This window comes from Rutilus rutilus (genome assembly GCF_951802725.1).
Source record: "Rutilus rutilus genome assembly, chromosome: 13".
NCBI lineage: Eukaryota > Metazoa > Chordata > Actinopteri > Cypriniformes > Leuciscidae > Rutilus > Rutilus rutilus.
The window spans coordinates 8,022,331-8,044,013 of NC_140218.1; the positions used below are offsets into that span (position 1 = coordinate 8,022,331).

At 44.0% G+C, this 21,683-nt stretch overlaps 1 protein-coding gene and 1 long non-coding RNA gene across 3 annotated transcripts in view; both read right to left on the reverse strand.

The window, feature by feature from the left end:
- The window catches only part of LOC311302680 (uncharacterized protein), a 300,249-nt gene that overhangs the window by 109,321 nt on the left and 169,245 nt on the right, over nt 1-21,683 (reverse strand). The window lies entirely within an intron of this gene.
- LOC311302684 lies at nt 10,274-12,965 on the reverse strand. Its single transcript, XR_014629647.1, has 4 exons — nt 12,856-12,965; nt 12,671-12,721; nt 12,520-12,580; nt 10,274-10,407 (listed from the first exon to the last, which is right to left on the reverse strand). It is a non-coding gene; the product is annotated as an uncharacterized lncRNA (long non-coding RNA).

A 21,683-nucleotide genomic window follows, 5' to 3' on the forward strand; every position in this document is an offset into this window, starting at 1 on the left:
GTACTCGTTTTTAAAAATACTTAAGTATCAAAAGTAAAAAGTAAATGTCAATGCATTGTTTTATTATTGTTGCATTGTTGTATGTAATACTTAAAGTACCGTATGCCTCTGAATCTATGCCTGCCTACCCTCATATCAATATCAAATTTATTTCTAGAACACAGGTCCAGTAGTGGGATTGAATGTGAGATTGAATAAGTGCACTCAATAACGTCCACAATGGTTTCGGACACCAAAATGGCTGTTCCCTAAAATACTGCCCTATTTAAAGTTTTTTGGCTTTTAGTGTGAATATGTTAGCCTTACTGTTATCTATAATCTAGTGTGCTCCAAAAAAGTGACAAAATTAGCATTTAGAAAACCAAAACCAACGTTGAAAATGAAAATCAGGTTTATGTCAGAATCCAATGTCAGATTGACGTTGATCTCCAACATTGGATAGACGTTGTATTGTGGTTGAAAATGAAAATAGGGTTGACGTCAGAAACCAACATCAGTCGAGTTCTGACGTCAACCCGACTTTTATTTTCAATCAATATCCAACATCAATCTGACGTCGGGTTCTGATGTCAATCAGATGCAGGGTTCCGACTTTCATTTCCAACCAAAATGCAACCCCTGCAACCAAAATCATCCACTGACTGATGTTACTTTCTACTCAAGGACCTTGACAGAATTGTAGTGGAGTAAAAAGTACGATATTTGTCTTTCAAATGAAGTGAAGTTAAAGTAAAAAGTTTCCAGAAAAAATTATACTCAAGTAAAGTACAGATACTCAAAAAGTGAACTTAAGTACAGTACTCAAGTAAATTTACTTTGTTACTGTCCACCTCTGATCACTAATAAGAGTCTAAAACGAGATTTTTTTAAGAGAAATGTCGGAGGAGTTTGAGTTTGTTGGCCAGCCCTGTTTGTTTGAACCGCGGAGGCTTTAAACTTACGATACTCTTACATCTACGTCATACATCGTCAAGTGTTACTCTTTTGGCGTAAGTTGACTTGCATAGGCCGTCTGCTGGAAGCTAGTTATTTTAATTGATAAAGTTTTAAATATGGAGATTTTTCTTACACGAACGCATCGCTTCACTTCAGAAGGCCTTTATTAACCCCCTGCCATGTGGAGCACTTTAATCATGAATAGATGCACTTTTATGATGGATAGATGCTTTTTTTTATGGACTTCAAAACATAAACGGCCATTCGCTGCCATTATAAAGCTTGGAAGAGCCAGGACATTTTTTAATATAGCCTAACTCCGATTGTGTTCGTCTGAAAGAAGAATGTCATATACACCTAGGATGGCTTGAGGGTGAATAAATCACGGGGTAAATTTTATCTTTGGGTGAACTATGTGTGTTTGTCCTTCAAGTTCTCAATGAAATGAGATATGCTGATTATACAGTATTACCACCAGTTCAGTTAATTTTTACATGAATATGATATGCATTGTGGAATAAAATGGTTATTCTTTTCAGCATCTGCTTCTGTGATTTGCTCAGGAATTTAATGATACAGAATAATATTCAAAACATTGCAATAATGGGAACAATGACAACATTTTCTCAATTTTTATCAAAATGTCATTCAGAGTAACAAACCTTGGTCATTCGGTGTAACAGATATATTTATGTAAAAATTAAACAATATACTTATTCTGAGCTGTACTTATTAAAATATGTAAAACAATATGTGCTCCTACTAAATTTTATTAGATTTTAATTGATTTTCAATTCCTACAAAAACTTCTTGCTGACAAATGGGTAAAACCTAATGGTTTAAAGGATATTGGCGAAGTATAAAGATTTAAAATTACAAATTATTATTTTTGGGAGCTGCACTGTGATCTTTAAATAGAATCCTATAATATGTTATCAAATTAGAGTTTTTCTAAAAATGTCTGATAAGATTTTTTTGCATAAAAATATTGTTACACTGAATGACTAGGGGTCAGAGCCCCTTTTCAATCTGCCTCCTCCTGATGTCTCACCTGTTTCCCAGTGTTTAAAAACACACACACATTAGTCATATGTTGGCAGACTACATACAGTCCAGCAAAGATCATTTCAATGTCTTAATAATGAAAGTAAATGAAAATCAATACTGTAAATCAATGAAAATCAAAACTTCCCATAACAGTGTCAACAAGATTCAACAAGACATTTTCACCTGGCTATACCCAATGTTTAGATCTGTTTTGGTATTTATGCAAATTAGCACATATGTAATTAGATGATGCACCGTTTGTCCATGTTAACAAACAATTTACAAAAAAATTTAATACATTTTTTGTTTGTCTTGATGTAAGTAATCAAGTCAGTAATTTTCATGGTGATATCTAAAGGTTAAAATGTTTACCCTATTCACGTGAGAAAAAGAATGAATAGGCGTATGAATAGACTATATTTGGGTCTTTTCGAAAGTTTCCGCTAATGGGATTCTTCGGGACTTTTTTTTTTCCTTACTCAGTCAGGATATATTGAGGATACAAAATCAGTTGAGTTTGCTTCTGTTGCAATTTGTTCAAGGTTGACCCACATTTTGGCTTAAAATGACTGGACTAATAGCCTATTGCGCCTTTATCACATTTAAATATGGAATGATATTCCGGACATTATTCAATTGTGGAAGCATAAAATGTGACATAATCCAAAAGCAAATGCAAATCGCGCATTACCGTTTGCATTTTCGTTTAAGCGAACGCACAGTGACTGCCAAATTCAAAATGGAATTGCAAAGTCCGTTTGCAACTGTGTTTCCCATCTCTTACGAGTCTTGACACTGTCATATTTAAATAGCAATTTCAATTACCATGTCTGCTTTTTCACTTTCTCAGCGTTGTGTATGTAGCCAGCCAAAATTCCCTTAGTATTTCCATTTCCGATGCCTTACATGGAAACCTGTCAATCAGTGTCAAGGGTGGGATTTTGCTATGGGGCGTGTTCGTGTTGGGACGTGACGTCACTCACAGTCGACGGTCAAGAGGTGATGCCCTTAACAGACAGACGCCGATTTATTTTAAACAATGGAGGTAGTTGGTGAAATTGTGGAGGACCTTATGATGCTCGCGCAGCAAGTTGATGACAGTACACTACATCCTCTACAGATGTCCTCTTACTCAGAAGCCATTTCGTTTTGGATAAGTTAAATGAGTTCGTGGCGTTGACCAACAGCAACATCAGTAATGTTGTCTATGCCAACCTCAGTGAAGTAACGTTAGCTAACAGGCTTTTTGTGAAGGACAGGACAACTAAAGGACCTGGATGTCCTTTACTGGACATACCACAAGAGATGAGTGTCGGTGCTAGGTCTCACCCCTTCAAATAAGTGCTCTCAATTTGCGAAATTCAATAAAAATGCTGTCTGTTGCTGTTAAACCTGTGGATGTGTGTGTGTGTGTGTGTGTGTGTGTGTGTGTGTGTGTGAGAGAATGTTTGTTCCACTTTACATTTGTGGTGTAGTATCAGGCTTTCATTTGTCAATTTGTTTAGATTTATGTGGGATTTAATCATTTTATTAATAAAAAATTAATCTCAACTGTGAAATGAACAAAAACAAAATTATACATAGGCTACTTTCAGAACAATTAAATCAAACCCAGGTTTTTTTTGTGTGTTTAAACAAATAATGTAACAAAAGTCACAAAATTCCTTTACAGTGAAATAAGGGAGCAATGTTTTTTTTGAATGGGGGTAAAATATCAAATGAGGTCCAAACAGAACTCACAGGGCCCTATCTTGCACCCAGCGCAATTGACTTTGTACACCGACGCATGTATCATTCCTATTTTGCACCCGCGCTAAGCGCGCTTTTCCCTCCACAGAAGCACGTCGCTAAACTAGGGAATGAACTTGCGCTCCCGGGGCGGTTCAGCGCAAAAAAGGAGGCGTGTTCCGGCGCAAACGTTCCTTCATGCTATTTTGCAGGTTTAGAAAACAATTGCACCACTAACCAGGAAAAAATAGTTTAAAGTCAGTGGCGCGTTGCGCATGTTATTCATATGCTATTTTAAGGGCGCATGCTTGGCCATAATCAATGTAGCGTGTGCACAACGCGCATACACTCTCTCATCTACACAGAAGCAGCAGTTTTCATTTTTGCAAATCATACATTATTACGATAGATAGATAGATAGATAGATAGATAGACAGTTTATTATAAAAGCATACATCTAGCTTACACATTTACCCAAATTATCATACGCCTTTTTAACCTAAGTTAATTCTCCATCCCCAACGTCCCTGACGAGAGCGTTGCTCTCCTTGGCTGTGAACCGCTCCTGGCGCGCGCCTGGCAAATCCGCCGTTATAATAGGAATCCGCTTTAGAACAAGCGCGCCTGCTTTTAAAGGGAATGTGAGATGACGCTCTGATTGGTTTATTTCACGTTACGCCCAAACCACACCTATGAATAATGAAGCTACTTCAGACCAACCCATTTTAGATTTGCGCCTGGCGCAAGAGTCATTTATCCCGCCGGGAAAATAGCAACAGCGCCAAGACCCGCCCACAAAGTTACTTGCGCTTTGCGCTTTGACACTTGCGTTTCAGATCGTTAAAATAGGGCCCACAGTTCTACTTTCTCGAGAATACTGAAGCCAAAAAATTATCCTTAATTTTTGCATTAATTTAAAACGCATTGCTGCACAGGCAGACCTAGGCGAAGCAGCTCGCGTGCCTATTGGTTGCTCTGCAGCAACTGCTGCAACCTATCGAGGGACTGTTCGTGACGTAAGCACCAATGAGGGCGCGGATGCCCGTGCACGTCACGTCCAGCCAGAATGGGCGTGAATTTCATCTCTTCAGCGAAGTGTTCACAGCACATCGCTGTTCTCTGGAGAAGCCTGCGCCGTCAACGAGCCTTTTCAGCGGGACGAGCCATCTGCTTCGCAGACAGAAGCCGGCCATCTTCTCGCCTTCATCTTCACAACGTGGACCCCGCTCCTCCGCTTCTCTCTGCTGGGTCGCGCCGCAAAAGCGCCGCTCACAGAGACCACCGGAGTGTGATCCTGCTATGCAGAAGAGGATAGCGCGAATGCACGCCGGTGGAATCCCCGCGTACATCGCTTCCTGATTCTCCCGCCTCGCTCACGGCTGGCCAGAGCCCGGCTTCCGCCACCGCTCCCACCGTGCTCGACGAGTTCGACGGGGACAATGCAGAAGAGGATAGTCCCGCTGAGGCCGGACCAACCTCCATTTCTCACACATTTCTCAGTTCCCTCTCAGTTCAGGCGACTGGAAATATCAATTTGCAGCATATGAGCCTGTTTTAATACATGCATATCCGGACCGAAGCCTTATGTCATTTCCCCCTGTGGCTCAGTGGCGAAATCTAAAGCTTTCGCGCCAGAGACCTGTGTTCGAATCCCGGCTTGGGCAGCAAATAAAAAATTATGCTGCTGTCGTCTCTGAGTTCGCGGCCAGCTTTCTTACGTACAGAAAGCGAACCCGCCCCTCGCGCCCTCCCGTTCAAATGGCGGGGCTCGAGTACTAACTTATGAGCTTTTAACACAGAGCTCGCGGCCAGCTTTCTTACGTACAGAAAGCGACGCGCCCCTCGCGCCCTCCCGTTCAAAAGGCGGGGCTCGAGTACATAAAGCGTTTTTAAACACGAGCTCGCGCCGGCCCTGCCGCGTGACTCACATGACGCTCTCTTATCTGGTCACGCTAACAAAGCTTTTGTCATTTCCCCCCTGTGGCGAAATCTAAGGCTTTCGCGCCAGAAACCCGTGTTTGAATCCCGGCTCTGGCGACAGATATAAATTATACCGCGCTCTTCTCTGGGCTTGCGCCCCTCCCGTTCAAAAGGCGGGGCTCGAGTACTATGAGCGTTTAAACACAGAGCTCGCGGCCAGCTTTCTTACGTTCAGAAAGCCAACCTGCCCCTCGCAATTCATACCCCTTCTGTGGCTCAGTGGTGGAATCTGAGATTTTTGCGCCAGAGACCCGAGTTCGAATCTCGGCTGCGCTGAATCTTTTCACCAAAGTAAACGAGTTCACGCTGGCCCCGCCAAGTGGCTGGAAACGTTTTGCTCTCACAGTTCCCACAGCATAGGTGACTGGAGGAGTGTATTTTGCAGCCAACGAGCCTGTTATACAACAGGCTCGCCTGTGCCCTGACGCCGTTTTCACGGAAACCCAGATAAATCTCTATGGAGCATTATGTCAGTTATCCGGCTCACGCCGAAGGTGTATAAATGTAGGAATTGTGCCCACTTCCCAGTGCTCACCCCTACACATGCACGGCCCGTTCAGTGACTCTCACTCATTCACGGCCCACATCAATAAAACCGGCTCAGGCTGCGTGTGTTTCAAATGTAAGGAAAGTGCCCACTATTCAGTGTTCCCTGACATACAATGATCAGAGCCCAGATATCATTCTACCACTAGCCCTATGTGCGGAAGCATGGGAAAATATCCCGGTCGTGTCAGAATGGGTGTTGATCATTGTAAAGCGAGGCTATTTGCTGCAGTTCGCTCACAGACCTCCGCGCTTTCGAGCCAAGGTCGAAACTACGGTGAAAGACGAAGTAGCACACGTACTTCGCACCGAAATAGCGAAACTGCTGAAGAAGGGAGCTGTAGAAACCGTCCCTCTGACTCAGAGCGAGTCAGGCTTCTACAGCAGATATTTCCTTGTCCCAAAGAAGGATAGCGGTCTCAGACCCATCCTAGATCTCAGGCGTTTGAACAAAGCCCTCATGCAGAGATTGTTGCGAGAAAATGCTTACGACCAGACAAATTCTCGCGCAAATTCGCCCGAGAGACTGGTTTATCTCAGTGGATCTGAAGGATGCCTATTTTCAGATTCAAATAACGCCCCATCACAGGCCTTTCTTGCGATTCGCCTTCGAGGGCCAGAGCTATCAGTACACCGTCCTGCCGTTCGGTCTATCTTTGGCACCTCGTACAGTACGTCCACGAAGTGCATGGACGCAGCGCTCGCTCCCCTGAGACAACGGGGATGCGAATATTGAACTATTTGGACGACAGAGCTGATAGCCCACAAAGCTTTATTACTCAGCCACTTACAGGATTTGGGTCTCCAAATCAACTGGACCAAGAGCTTACTGTCTCCCAGCCAGAAAATTTCATTTCTGGGGACCGATTTAGACTCAATGACAGCGCGGCTGACGTCACAGAACGCGCTGCGAATACAACGCTCAGCAACGTCTTTCAAGGTCGGCAGCATCTTTCTTCTCAAAAGTTTTCAGAGGATGCTGGGTCTTATGGCTTCGGCCTCGGCAGTGCTTCAACTGGGCTTGCTTTACATGCACCCTCTCCAGCACTGGCAGAAAATGCGGGCCGTACTCGCCTCAGGGTGACTCAGAACTGTGTTACAGCACTGGAGCCCTGGAAGGTGGCAGACTGGTATCAGTCAGGTGTGGAACGGTCTCGAAACGAAAAGTAATCTCGACAGACGCCTCCAACTCAGGTTGGGGCGCCCTCTACGAGAGCAGGCCGGTTTTTGGCCTGTGGGCAGCCCAGGAAGGGCGCTTACACATGAACTGTCTGGAGATGAAAGCGGTCGAGAACGCTTTGGGACATTTTCTCCCCTTCTTAAAGGGCCACAATGTCTTAGTCCGCACAGACAAAATGGTGGTGGTGTTTTACATAAACCGCCAGGGCGGTCTCAGATCACGGAGCCTCCACACACTGGCAGAACGCCTCCTCGTGTGGTCTCAGCGCATGTGCCAGGCTGTCGGAATGTGGGTCCGGACATGCTGTCCAGAGACAATGTTCCCCCGGGGGAATGGTCCCTGCACTCTCAGGTAGTCCAGTTACTATGGGACACCTTCGGCAGAGTGGAAATTGATCTCTTTGCGTCATCAAAGAACGCGCACTGCCCAACATTTTTCACGTAAGACAGGGACGCACTGGCCCATAACTGGCCCAGCCGCCCGCTCTATGCGTTTCCCCCGATTGCGCTGTTACCACAGGTGATCAAGCGAATCAGGGAGATCAAATGCTCTGTGCTGGCCGATTCCGGTGAGGAAGAATCTCCTCTCCCAGGCCAGGGGCGCGCGCATTTGGCACCCGCGCCCCGACTTATGGGCCCTGCATGTATGGGCCATCAACGGGTACCCGCTGATCTCCCAGCGGGAGTGCTAAACACAATTACACAGGCTAGAGCGCCCTTTACTAGACGGCTCTACGCTTCCAAATGGTCAGTGTTTTCCGGCTGGTGCTCGGCTCAAAACATAGATCCACAATGCTGTAGCGTTACGGAGATTCTCTCCTTCCTACAGGAGCTTTTGGATGAGGGCAGGTCCCCCTCCACGCTCAAAGTATATGTGGCAGCCATAGCAGCGTTTACTAAACCTATGCATGGCCAGTCACTGGGAAGGAACGATCTCATCATCCGCTTCCTGAGAGGAGCTAGGAGACTAAACCCTCCCCGGCCCCCTCTGGTTCCGGTCTGGGACCTCTCCACGGTCCTAGACGCTATGAAGGGCGAACCCTTCGAACCACTACAGTCCATGGATCTGCGGTATCTCTCGTTTAAGACCGCTTTCCTCGTGGCTCTCGCCTCAGTTAAGTGAGTGGGTGACCTCCACGCGCTCTCTGTGAGTGCTACGTGTATTGAGTTTGGGCCTAACGACTCCAAAGTCATTCTCAAACCAAGACACGGTTATGTCCCCAAAGTGCTTTCCACTCCGTTCAGAGCACAAGTCATTTCACTGTCAGCTCTCCCAAGATCTGATAGTGAGGGCGATGTGAATCTTCTCTGCCCAGTCAGGGTGTTAAGAATATATATTGAACGGTCTGCTGCTTTCAGGCAGTCAGAACAGCTCTTTGTTTCTTTTGGTGGCCGCACTAAGGGGCTAGCCACGTCGAAACAGAGCCTCTCCAGGTGGATAGTTGACGCTATCGCTCTAGCTTATAAGTTTAAGGGCCTTCGCTGTCCTCTTGGTGTCAGAGCTCATTCCACCAGAGGCATGGCCTCTTCATGGGCATGGTCCAGTGGAGTTTCACTCCAGGATATTTGTATGGCGGCAGGCTGGGCCTCTCCGTCTACATTTATGAGGCTTTACAACCTGGAAGTTCCTGCCTTACAGGCAAAGCTGTTGTCAGTCTAAACGCAATACATACGGATCTGCTCGACTCAGATCTGCGCAGACTGTATATTATGAGCGTGCTGCCAGCACGAAAACTAAGATCGACAGATCAGGTTGACTTAGGTCCTTCCTGACTGTAATTCTACACTCACATCTGTCCCTCCGGCGTAGATGTCTATTGACTGACAAAAGAGTTATTAAATAATTATTTTATGAGGTTCAGGCCGGCTGATGTCGATCCTGACTGTTATACTGTGCTAAGCACCTATTCCTTCAACTCAGGGATGGTTATGTTATAATCCTAAAAATAGATTTCAATTTTAGCCACTGATACTGAGTGCAAAGCCTAATAAGACGACATGGAAATATGTATCATGATGTGAAAGTGAGTTTTTAAGATTGACTAATCACTGAGAGATCAGAAAGAGAGAAATGTTGCGATTAATTGTTCTTTTTTTTTAAGGTTTTGATGCCATCTAGTGGATGTAACTGGTTTCATTGCCAGTGTGTCACTTCCTGATGAAAGTCATAAAGACTGAAGATCTTCAGTGAATGTTCATCAGATCAGTTTGATCTTCAGGTGCTTCATCAAGAGAAACGATACAAAGCAGTTCCTGAAAACTGTTCAAAATGACCATCAGCATGTGTGTTTACATTGTGTTCATCATCAGTATAGAAGGTAAGAAATAATTTATTTTCACAAGCAGAATATTGTTTTTGTGGGTTGTGTTCACTGGTCAAGTCACTTACTGGAACATTTACAATGGTTTCAATTCATGCTGCATACAGATCTTGAGTTGAACACAACACAATTAAATATTTTCAATTTCATCACTAGTAATGAAAAGTACTAATGCTTGGCAAGGCAAATTTATTTATATTACACTGTGGTAATCCAGTGCTTCACAGAAAAAAATAGCCATCATAAAAATGTTCATAAGAAATAAATGGAAAATACAATAAAAGAAAGAAGTAAAAAAATAGTTAAAAATGAGATTACACTGTAACGGGTTTCTGTAATTTGAACTGTTATATGTTACTGTAAACAGCAAAGGATTATAGGAAAATATATGGTCACTACTGTAATTCTTCCCTACTGTAAATCAATTTACAGTAGTGAACTTGACCGTGAAAAACTGACCAATGGCAAGAGATTTATTTTCAAGTGTTTTAGTGGCAGTTAACGGACAAGATCATGTAACTCACCAAAAATTTTAGTATAATGTCTCCATTGGCCTTCAACACAAGTAAATTGTACAGATGAGAATGTGTGCATTCATCATGATTCTCAATTTGACCATTTTCAAATGTCCAGGTTTCTCAGAAGTGGTAGTCGTCATATTGGTCAACTCCTAGCAGTGAATGAGAGACAACATTAAATTCAAATTTCTGTGTTCCCATTTGCTCAAATAGCAAAGAAAAACTACACAATTGTGTTTTCACAACTTTCAAAAGATGAAAAAAATAATAGAGAGAGAAAATAACAGAGAGCAGAGGTTGATAACTGCAGTCAGAAGAGAGAAAGATGTCAACGTTACCGCCCGTCACTCCCACAGAAGCTATATTAGAAACACCCAAGTAACTTTTTTCTTTTTTTTTCAAAGGTAGTATAATACAAAGTTTAATGTTATACCTGTACATACATTAATTAAAAAAAATACTTTTCAGGATTTAATATGCTGATGACCGTTAAAACGCATCATCACAGTTCATGAAAAAGGTCCATATCAGTGAGACTGAAGGAGGCTGTTTACATACGGTAAGATTTCAAATTATGCGCAGTAGTTCAGAAGTGGGCAATTGAATATATTTGATTTAGATTGAAATTACTGTGGTGGATTAGAAAAGTGGAGAAAGTTTTTGTTATGAAATATGGTCTCTGTCAGGGTTCGAAATGACTTAGGACTCTTGGGGGGTCCCCTAAAATGTAATTATTAAATTATTACAAATTCTGAAGACTACCTTGCTACACTATATACTGTTGGCAAAATTATATGGACCAGTGTTGAAGGTGGGATAATGGTCTTGGGATGTCAGAAATGATGTGTTATAAAGTCAGAATTGCGTGAAATAAAGTCGAAATTGCGTCTTATAAAGTCAGATTTTTTTCTCTTTTATACCTCGCAATTCTGACATCTTTTCTCAGAATTGTGAGATGTAAACTAACAATTGTGAGATATAAAGTCCAATTCTAAGGGAAAAAAAGACGTTTTTTTTTTTTTTTTTTTTTTTTTACACCTCATAGTTTATAGCCTATCTCGCAATTCTGACTTTATAACACGCAATTGCGACTTTATATCATGCAATTCTTACTTTATATCTCCAAATTGCGTATTATAAAGTCAGAATTGCGATATATAAACATGCAATTCTGAGAAAAAAAGTCAGAATTTCAAGTTACATTCCTCGCAATTGTGAGTTTATATCTCAGAATTTTGACTTTATAACACGCAATTTTGACTTAATAACACACAACTGCGACTTTATATCATGCAATTCTGACTTTATAACCTGCAATTGCGACTTTATATCACGTAATTCTGAGATAAAAAGTCAGAATTGTGAGATTAAAAAGTCGCAATTAACGTTACCTTGTTTATTTTTCACTCTGTGGCGGAAACAAGCTTCCATAGTCTGCTGTTAGCTGGCAGATCATTTGGCTTCATACAAATACAGCTACCAAGAAACGTTGACAAACGTACTCTTCTAATCATTACACTGGGTATCTAGTTAATGCAACTTTTGATATAGGAACTTGAACTCCTAATATTTTACTATAAGCAATTATGGAGATATAAACATAATTGAAGCACTTACAGGATTTTCATTCATGATTTTACTCTTTGTGAGGTTTCGTTTTGCCGCGTTCAGCTACAGTGCGTGTCTGCGCTGCGGGAGCACCACAACAACAATCTGTGAGGCTGTAGGCTATAGGAACTCACTCGGCTAATAGCTGCCCTGATTGCTGCCTCCCGCTAGGAAATAAAATAATTACTGTTATAAATATAAAACGTCACTAAAGACCTATAATTTTCACAATCATTTTTAATGTTAAAATATATTTGTCGGGGACCCCCCAAAATCCAAAAATAAATTCTTATGGGGGGTCCCTAATGACTTATGGAGGGTCCAGGGACCCCCCAGACCCCCTTCATTTCAAACCCTGGTCTCTGTTTGAATAGTAAAACAACGCAATTAAGTAATTAATTAAACTAGCATTAATCGTGCTAGCTTGGGCCAGGGATGGACTGGGACTAAAAAACGGCCCTGGACTTTGACTAGGCCCGGCCCAAAGCAATCGGTGCGTGGAAACTTGACAACAACAACAATAACGCCTGGCATGAGTGTCACAAGACTTTAATTGTGGCTCATGATACTATATCATCCAAATTATAGCAATAGCACTGATGTTGACTAGATGTTGTGTTAAAAGCATATTATTCTAGATTAACTTGAATACTCACATATAAATGGAGGTCCCAACACACTGCAGTGCCTCTGGCTGAACCAATACAAAACAGGTATCTGAAACACACAACACATAGTACTGTATGAGTTATATGATAAATCACAAAGTAAAGAGGTTTTAATATACAGTTTAACTTGAATACTCGCATATAAATGGAGGTTTCAACACACTGCAGTCCCTCTGGCTGAACCAGGTATCTGAAACACACAACACATACCGTATTTTCCGGACTATAAGTCGCACTTTTTTCCGTAGTTTGGCTGGTCCTGCGACTTATAGTCAGGTGCGACTTATATATCAAAATTAATTCAGACTGAGATGAAAACATTACCGTCTACAGCCGCGAGAGGGCACTCTATGGCGGAGTTGTTCAGAAGCGACACCAAGGATGAAGAAAAATTCAATGGATTCAGTGATGTGGAATGAGATGCTGTATGAGTTATGATAAATCACAAAGTAAAGAGGTTTTAATATACAGTTTAACTTGAATACTCACATAGAAATGGAGAAATTTAGCGGCTTCAGTATCTAAATTCCGCAATTTTTTTTCTCTTGCCTTCTCAGCCCCACCCTTTTCTTTCCGTTTTTTTACCCGCGGCTGCGTTATGCATATTGTTTGTTTGTTTCTATGCGTCTGTCTAACGTCTTTGCTGTTCGTTTCTTCCTCCTCTTCCACTTCTTCTTCTCCTTACTTGGCGGCCACGGCCAGTGCAGCCATAGACATCATATATAATATCTATGAGTGCAGCTGGCATCCAACTTAAAGGTGCATTGCTGCCACCTACAGTACTGGAGTGTGAAACAGATTAGTGGGGGAAAAAACAGGTGATGACTGCGTGCGTGGCGGGTGGTGGGCCGTCCTGGAGTATCGGCCGTTCTGTGATTCTCCAGATCACACAGATGGCCAGTCCGCCCCTGGCATGGGCTAGCGGGTGTTTCAAAACCATGACAGTAATACATAGAATCTAGGTTTTTCCTGGGTCAAAATTGGTCTTCGGTGGTGGCTGACCGACATGGTCATCCACACACAGCAAAGAGTACCCTAGTACCCACATGATCCGAAAGCCCAATATTGACAATAAATGTTAAATTTAAAATAAATACAAAGAAACAGTTTGTGTTTTTTTATTTTTTTTTTTATCCTATTTATTTATGAAAAAACGATCACTGTCAGGCTAGTAGTAAAAGAAAGCGATTACAACTTATGTTACATGTAAACATCATCGATACCAGGGGCGGACTGGCCATCTGTGTGATCTGGAGAATCACAGAACGGCCGGTACTCCAGGACGGCCGGCGGGCCGGCCCACCACCCGCCACGCACGCAGTCATCGCCTGTTTTTTCCCCCACTAATCTGTTTCACACTCCAGTACTGTAGGTGGCAGCAATGCACCTTTAAGTTGGATGCCAGCTGCACTGGCCGTGGCCGCCAAGTAAGGAGAAGAAGTGGAAGAGGAGGAAGAAACCAACCGCAAAGACGTTAGATAGAAGCATAGAAACAAACAAACAATATGCATAACGCGGCCGTGGGTAAAATACGGAAAGAAAAGGGTGGGGCTGAGAAGGCGAGAGAAAAAAAAAATCCGGAATTTAGATACTGAAGCCGCTAAATGTCGCAAACTAACTGAAATATTTAGCAGCACAGCCAGCAGCAGCACCTTGCAGTTAAATATTGGCATATTAATAAATATGTTGTGCTTTTACTTTTAAAAATGTTGGTAACGTTACAGTTAATTCTTACAAACTTTGAAGATTTTGAATACAGAAGTTACATTTGTAATGGTAATTTGTTCATTTAGGCTAGATGTGTTATTATTATTTGTGCAGTAAGATTAATTACTGCATAAATTAATTAATATTATTAAGTAATAAATTCATTTTAAGACAGCATGGATATAACAGCATATTATCTAATCTATTCCATGCTATCTTGGAATAAAAACCTGTTGTTGTTTTTTTTTTTTTAAATCCATTCATTTGTTTATTCAGGTTGAGCTTAAACCAAGAGCAGAGAAAGACACCCACTCCAGCTCAACTTTAAATTACTTTAAGCGCCCCAAGTCAGACAGTCACAGCCTAGAGGTTTTTTTTTTTCATACCATAATAATTTGCTTTTAACACAACATCTAGTCAACATCAGTGCTGTTGCTACAGTTTGGATGGTATATGAGCCACAATTAAAGTCTTGTGACACTCATGCCAGGCGTTATTGTTGTTGTTGTCGAGTTTCCGTGCGCCGATTGCTTTGGGTCGGGCCTAGTCAAAGTCCAGGGCCGTTTTTTAGTCCCAGTCCGTCCCTGATCGATACCAAAGTATATTTGAAATGTGATCTATCACAGATATTACCTGTCTCTGTCATGCTGATAGAACGAGGAAGCAATAGCAGGTGCAATAAACTCTTTATTGGAAACAATGATGAACATGTAGGGCGAACAAACACTGGCGGGTGGCGTAGGGACTTCGATGGTCGAACACGGGTGAGTCTGAGCTGGTGCAGAGTGACGTGATGGTGATGGTGATCTCCGGCGTGAACAACGAACTGAACAAGGAACAGGAATCCAGGAACGAACACCACACGATCACAGGACGAGGAACAGGAACACCAGACAGCAAGACATCACACAACGATCTGACAATGGAGAGGAGAAAACGGTGAGTATTTAAGGAAGTGATGATGAGTCACAGCTGGCGCCGATGATGATTGCAGATTGATGAATGAGCATGATTGCTCTGGCCACACCCAAACCACGCGACACACACACACACAAATAACAAACGCACGAGACAAAAAGGAAGCAATGCATTCGTAAACCGTGACAGTACCCCCCCTCCTAGGAACGCCTCCTGGCGTCTCCAGACTCCCTTACCTGTCGATTGTAATCATCGATAAGGGAGTGATCCAGAATGTCTCTCGTAGGCACCCAACTCCTCTCCTCCGAACCGTAACCTTCCCAGTCCACCAAGTACTGGACTCCGCGTCCCCTCCGCCTAGAGTCCAGAATACGATTTACCGAATAAGTAGGTTCCCCATCTACGAGACGCGGCGGGGGAGGAACCGGAACTGGCGGGTTAATCGCTGATCGAAACACAGGCTTAATCTTGGATACATGGAAAACGGGGTGAATTCTCCTGTACGCTGGAGGAAGGTTGAGGCGGACTGCCACCGGACTAATGATCTTGGTGACAGTGAACGGGCCAATAAATTTGGGTGCGAGCTTATTAGAGACGGAACGGAGAGGAATATTCTTAGTAGAAAGCCACACTTTTTGACCAACGACGTATACGGGAGGCTTCGACCGGTGGCGATCGGCCTTAGCCTTGGTGCGTGACCTCACCAGGAGTAGAGTCTCACGGGCTCGAGTCCAGGTGCGGTGACACCTCTGGACAAAGGCGTGTGCGGAGGGGACCGCGACTTCGGACTCCAGACTGGGAAAGATAGGTGGCTGGTAACCTACACTATACTCAAACGGAGACAGGCCCGTGGATGACACTGGTAATGTATTGTGGGCGTACTCCACCATATACAGTTGCTGACTCCAGGAAGAAGGATTCTTGGATACCAAACACCGCAACACTCTTTCCAGATCCTGGTTGGCTCTCTCGGTCTGACCATTGCTCTGGGGATGAAACCCTGAGGATAGACTGACAGTCGCGCCCAGTAGTTTACAAAACTCTTTCCAAAATTTGGACACAAATTGGGGTCCTCTGTCGGAAACCACGTCAATCGGGAGGCCATGTAAACGAAAGACGTGATCTACGACGGTCACCGCTGTCTCCTTGGCTGAGGGTAATTTGGGCAAGGGAATAAAGTGAGTCGCCTTCGAGAACCGGTCCACCACGGTTAAAACTACCGTGTTGCCGTGGGAGGGCGGGAGGGCGGTAATAAAATCTAGTGCGATATGGGACCAGGGTCTCGAAGGGACAGGCAGCGGTTGGAGTAACCCATCTGGGGGTCGATTGGAAGACTTACCAATGGCACAAACCGAGCAAGCCAAAACAAAACTGTGAATGTCCCGGGCCATAAGTGGCCACCAGAATCGTTGCTTAACCAGAAAACTAGTACGGGTCACTCCTGGATGACAGGCTACGTTGGAACAATGTCCCCACTGAATAACGTCTGACCGTAATCCCTCCGGCACAAATAAACGGTTCGGTGGGCAACCGACCGGGGGCGTTACCCCTTCTAAGGCCTTCTTGACCTTCGATTCGACCTCCCATGTGAGTGTGGAGACAAATAGGGTCTCGGGTAAAATGCACTCGGGAGTAACCAGGCGTTTGGAACGATCAAAAATGCGCGATAAAGAATCGGGTTTGATGTTTTTGGAACCCGGGCGGTACGAGAGAGTAAAATCAAAACGACCGAAAAAAAGTGCCCACCGAGCCTGCCTGGAGTTCAATCTTTTAGCGGACCTGATGTATTCCAAATTCTTGTGATCGGTCCAGACGATAAAAGGTACCCCCGACCCTTCTAACCAGTGACGCCATTCTTCCAACGCTAACTTGACTGCCAACAACTCTCTGTTACCAATGTCATAGTTACGTTCGGCTGGGGACAAACGATGGGATAAAAACGCGCAGGGATGCATCTTCTCGTCCGTGGAAGAACGTTGGGACAACACTGCACCTACCCCCACCTCTGACGCGTCAACCTCCACCACGAACTGACGTGAGGAATCAGGGGCTATCAGAATTGGGGCCGAAACAAAGCGGTCCTTCAGTTTGGCAAACGCGGCTTCAGAAAAGCCAAGAAACCCAAGAAATGGAACCGACTGTGCGTGGAACTCGCATTTCTCCGCCTTGACAAAAAGCCCATTCTCTAGCAACTAGTGTTGCTTTCGTCAACGAAAATTATGACGAAATATTGTTGTCAACGAACCGTTATCACCTGACGAAAACGAGACGAGACTAGACGTAAATGCATGGTCATGTGACGATGACTAAAATACATGCATAATGCAATATCGTTGACGAATAAAAACGAGACTAAATGTGGTTTAAAAAATAAAAACTATGCTAAAATGTCTCTTCATTTTCGTTGACCAAAACGAGACGAGACGAAATGTTATAACGTCACGACGAATGAGAGAGTTGTGCGTGAACCCATAGCTTTGTCGGCTTTAAATTCTGGATTGCGATCTGGTCACCCGATTATCAGCGAATTTAACAATATATTACTCCATTAGTTATTCTATTAAAATGTCTCATTGATATATTTGACACATTCATAATCATTACTTTTGCCGGTTCTTTGTGACAGCTGTATGTTATTGGCAGCGTCTCTGGTTACATGAACACGTCGCATCAGCGCCAGAACATGGAGATTTTATTTTAGAGAATATCGCACAACCTATTCAATAATCTATAATTAAATAAACTAATCGAATATCAAAAAATAGTGACTCATCCCTGCATGGAATATCTTGTTTCTTTTCCCAAATCTTCACTCACGTCTCATTCACCCATTTTCTAAAGGTATTATAAACGTTTCTTGGTTCGCTTTTAATTAGGCCGTATTAGTATATATTCGTATTCTACTATTATAGAATTAATATTTTAATTAGGCCGAATATTCGTATTCTTTACCGTGGTATAGAAAAACGCTGTAGGACAGATAGCCTACATTTGTAGTTGTATGTCAAATTCTTTTTAACACAGTGCTTGTTATATTAGACATAGGGCGCGAGTTTAGCTGTAAAGCGCGTTTCACACGCGCGGGTGATTTTTAGTTTCACTTTCTCTGGCAGCGCAATCTCAAACATAGCCTAAATATCTCGCCCTTGTGGAGGATAAAATTCGCTCTTCAAACCAATTTACATCAAGTAGAAAACACGAAGATATCATAAAGAGATCGATATCTTCGTGTTTTCCTGCTCGTGTCCCACATCCCTCTCAAAGCGCAGAGTGTAGCCTATATCACGCGTCTTTATGTGGAAATATAAAACAAGTTTTTTTTTTTTTTTTTAATAACCCCCCAACCACCGCCGGTAGTTGGTCCATTACCGCGGTGGTAAACAAAAAAAAAACCTGCCACCGTCACAGCCCTAAATATAGGCCTACTAAATAGCCTATAAGATAGATAGCCTTGTTTGAAATTCTATATTGACTGGGTTAAATAGAATCGCATTACTAAAAAGAGACTAAAATACAATTTTCATTGACTAAAACTAGACTAAAATGTCATCAGTTTTCGTCGACTAAAACTAGACTAAATGTCATCAGTTTTCGTTGACTAAAACTAGACTAAAATGTCATCAGTTTTCGTCGACTAAAACTTGACTAGACTAAAAAGAGTATGAATGTGACTAAAACTAATAAAAACTAAAATGACAGCCTGACACAAAGACTAGACTAAAACTAAAATTAAAACAGGCTGCCAAAAACAACACTACTAGCAACCTCTGAAGCACTCGTCGGACGTGCTGCACATGTTCCCGGAGAGAAGAAGAAAAAATCAATATGTCATCCAGGTAGACATATATGAACTGATCTGCCATATCTCGCAGCACGTCATTGACGAGGGCCTGAAAGACTGCTGGGGAGTTGGACAACCCGAAGGGCATGACCAAGTATTCAAAGTGACCCCTGGGGGTGTTAAAAGCAGTCTTCCATTCATCCCCCTCCCTGATGCGGACCAAATGATAAGCATTACGTAAGTCCAATTTCGTGAAGAGTGACGCTCCTTGCAACCTCTCGAAAGCTGAAGACATCAACGGCAAAGGATAAGTATTCTTTACCGTGATGTTGTTCAACCCCCGGTAATCAATACAAGGTCGCAGAGACCCGTCCTTCTTCCCCACAAAAAAGAACCCCGCCCCCGCTGGAGAAGAGGAAGGGCGAATGAACTTCGTTGCTAGAGAATCAGAAATATATTTCTCCATGGCCTCCCTTTCTGGAGCAGAAAGCGAATATAACTTGCCCTTCGGCGGAGATTTACCTGGCAATAAATCTATGGCACAGTCGTAGGGACGATGCGGAGGCAGAGAAGCAGCTCGTGACTTACTGAACACTTCCTTCAGGTCGTGGTACTCCGCGGGCACGTTAGACAAATCCACTGCTTCTTCCTGTAACACAGACATAGGAACAGACGAACAGGCAGACAAAAGACAGGACTCATGACATTTAGTGCTCCACTCCGTAATGGACCTCCGGAGCCAGTCCACTTTAGGGTTGTGTTGAGTCAGCCAAGGATGTCCGAGTACTATGGGTGCAAGAGGTGAATCCATGATGTAGAATGACAGAGTCTCTGAGTGGTTACCAGAAGTGATGATGGTGATGGGACCAGTAGATAGTGAAATCATAGGAAGCTCTTGACCATTGAGTGCGTGAACTGAAATGTCACGTGGGAGTGACTGAAGGGGGATCTGAAGGTTGTGTGCGAGCGTACAGTCCATAAAATTACCTTCCGCCCCGGAGTCCAACAGTGCTTGACAGTCGTGTTGGCATGTTGACCATCTTAGTCTTACCGGGAGGAGGGTAGATGTCGATGAGGTCTTCTCGGCGGAGATCCCACCCGATAGTAGCCTCACTGTTACTATTGGGCGTGGCCTTTTACCGGACACGTGTTCGAAAAATGTCCAGCTCTGCCGCAGTAAAGGCAAAGGCCTTGGGACCTCCGCCTCTCCTTCTCCTCCCGGGAAAACCGAGCTCGCCCTAGCTGCATGGGCTCGGGATCGTTGGTAGGGCTGACCGCGTCCGTGCCGCTGGACCGCAGACTCTCCGCTCCTCCAAGAGCTCGACTGGAAAGGACGCGTCGCTCGACTCTTGACAGTCTAGCATCAACTCGTAGTGCTAACTCAATCAGTCCATCCAAGGTAGTGGGCAGGTCCAGGGCGTAGATCTCCCTCTGGACGCGGTCAGCCAGCCCATGCAGGAACATGTCCCACTGCGCCTCGTCGTTCCATTGGCACTCTGCCGCGAGAGTCCGGAATTCGATCGAATAGTCCGAAACTGACCTCTCTCCCTGGCGAAGTTCGGCGAGCAGCCTCGCCGCCTCTCTTCCGGAGACCGCACGGTCGAAGACTCGCTTCATGGCGGCGGAGAGTGCCTGGAACGACTCGCAGCATGGGTCTTGGTTTTCCCACACCGCCGTTCCCCAAAGTGCCGCTCTCCCAGTCAGCAGGGAAAGGACAAATGCGACCCTGGATCGCTCATTGTTGAAGGTTCTCGGTTGCAGTGCGAAGTGCATTGAGCATCCAGTCAGGAACGCTCGACAGAAACTGGGTTCTCCGGCATACCTCTCAGGTACAGGTAAACGAGGTTCCGACTGGGAGAGAGGATCCGATGGTGTGGGAGGAACAGCCGGTGTGGGCGGCGCAGTGGGAGCTCGCAGTTGTTGGATTTGCTGGGTGAGCTCGGACACCTGCGCCACCAGAGCCTGAACCGCACGGCCAGTGTTGTTAAGCCCCTCCTCCTGGGCGTCCATGCGTTGAATGCTGCGGTTGATGAACGTTTCCATAGAAATCTGAGCCTCGCCCGCTGCTTCCATGACTGGGTCAGATCGTTCTGTCATGCTGATAGAACGAGGAAGCAATAGCAGGTGCAATAAACTCTTTATTGGAAACAATGATGAACATGTAGGGCGAACAAACACTGGCGGGTGGCGCTGGGACTTCGATGGTCGAACACGGGTGAGTCTGAGCTGGTGCAGAGTGACGTGATGGTGATGGTGATCTCCGGCATGAACAACGAATTGAACAAGGAACAGGAATCCAGGAACGAACACCACACGATCACAGGACGAGGAACAGGAACACCAGACAGCAAGACATCACACAACGATCTGACAATGGAGAGGAGAAAACGGTGAGTATTTAAAGAAGTGATGATGAGTCACAGCTGGCGCCGATGATGATTGCAGATTGATGAATGAGCATGATTGCTCTGGCCACACCCAAACCACGCGACACACACACACACAAATAACAAACGCACGAGACAAAAAGGAAGCAATGCATTCGTAAACCGTGACAGTCACTCTCACTGTCATCCTTTCTTGCCCTCTTTGCAAAAAAAGCTGTGATTTTTCCACGACTGGCTTTAATTTTTTTGAAAGATAAAATCCTTTTTTGATAGACCTGATAATTATTTTAGTATAATCATATAAATTAAGAAGTAGCATTAAAAACGTAGCGTTAAGATGAGTAATAGTGTAATTTTTT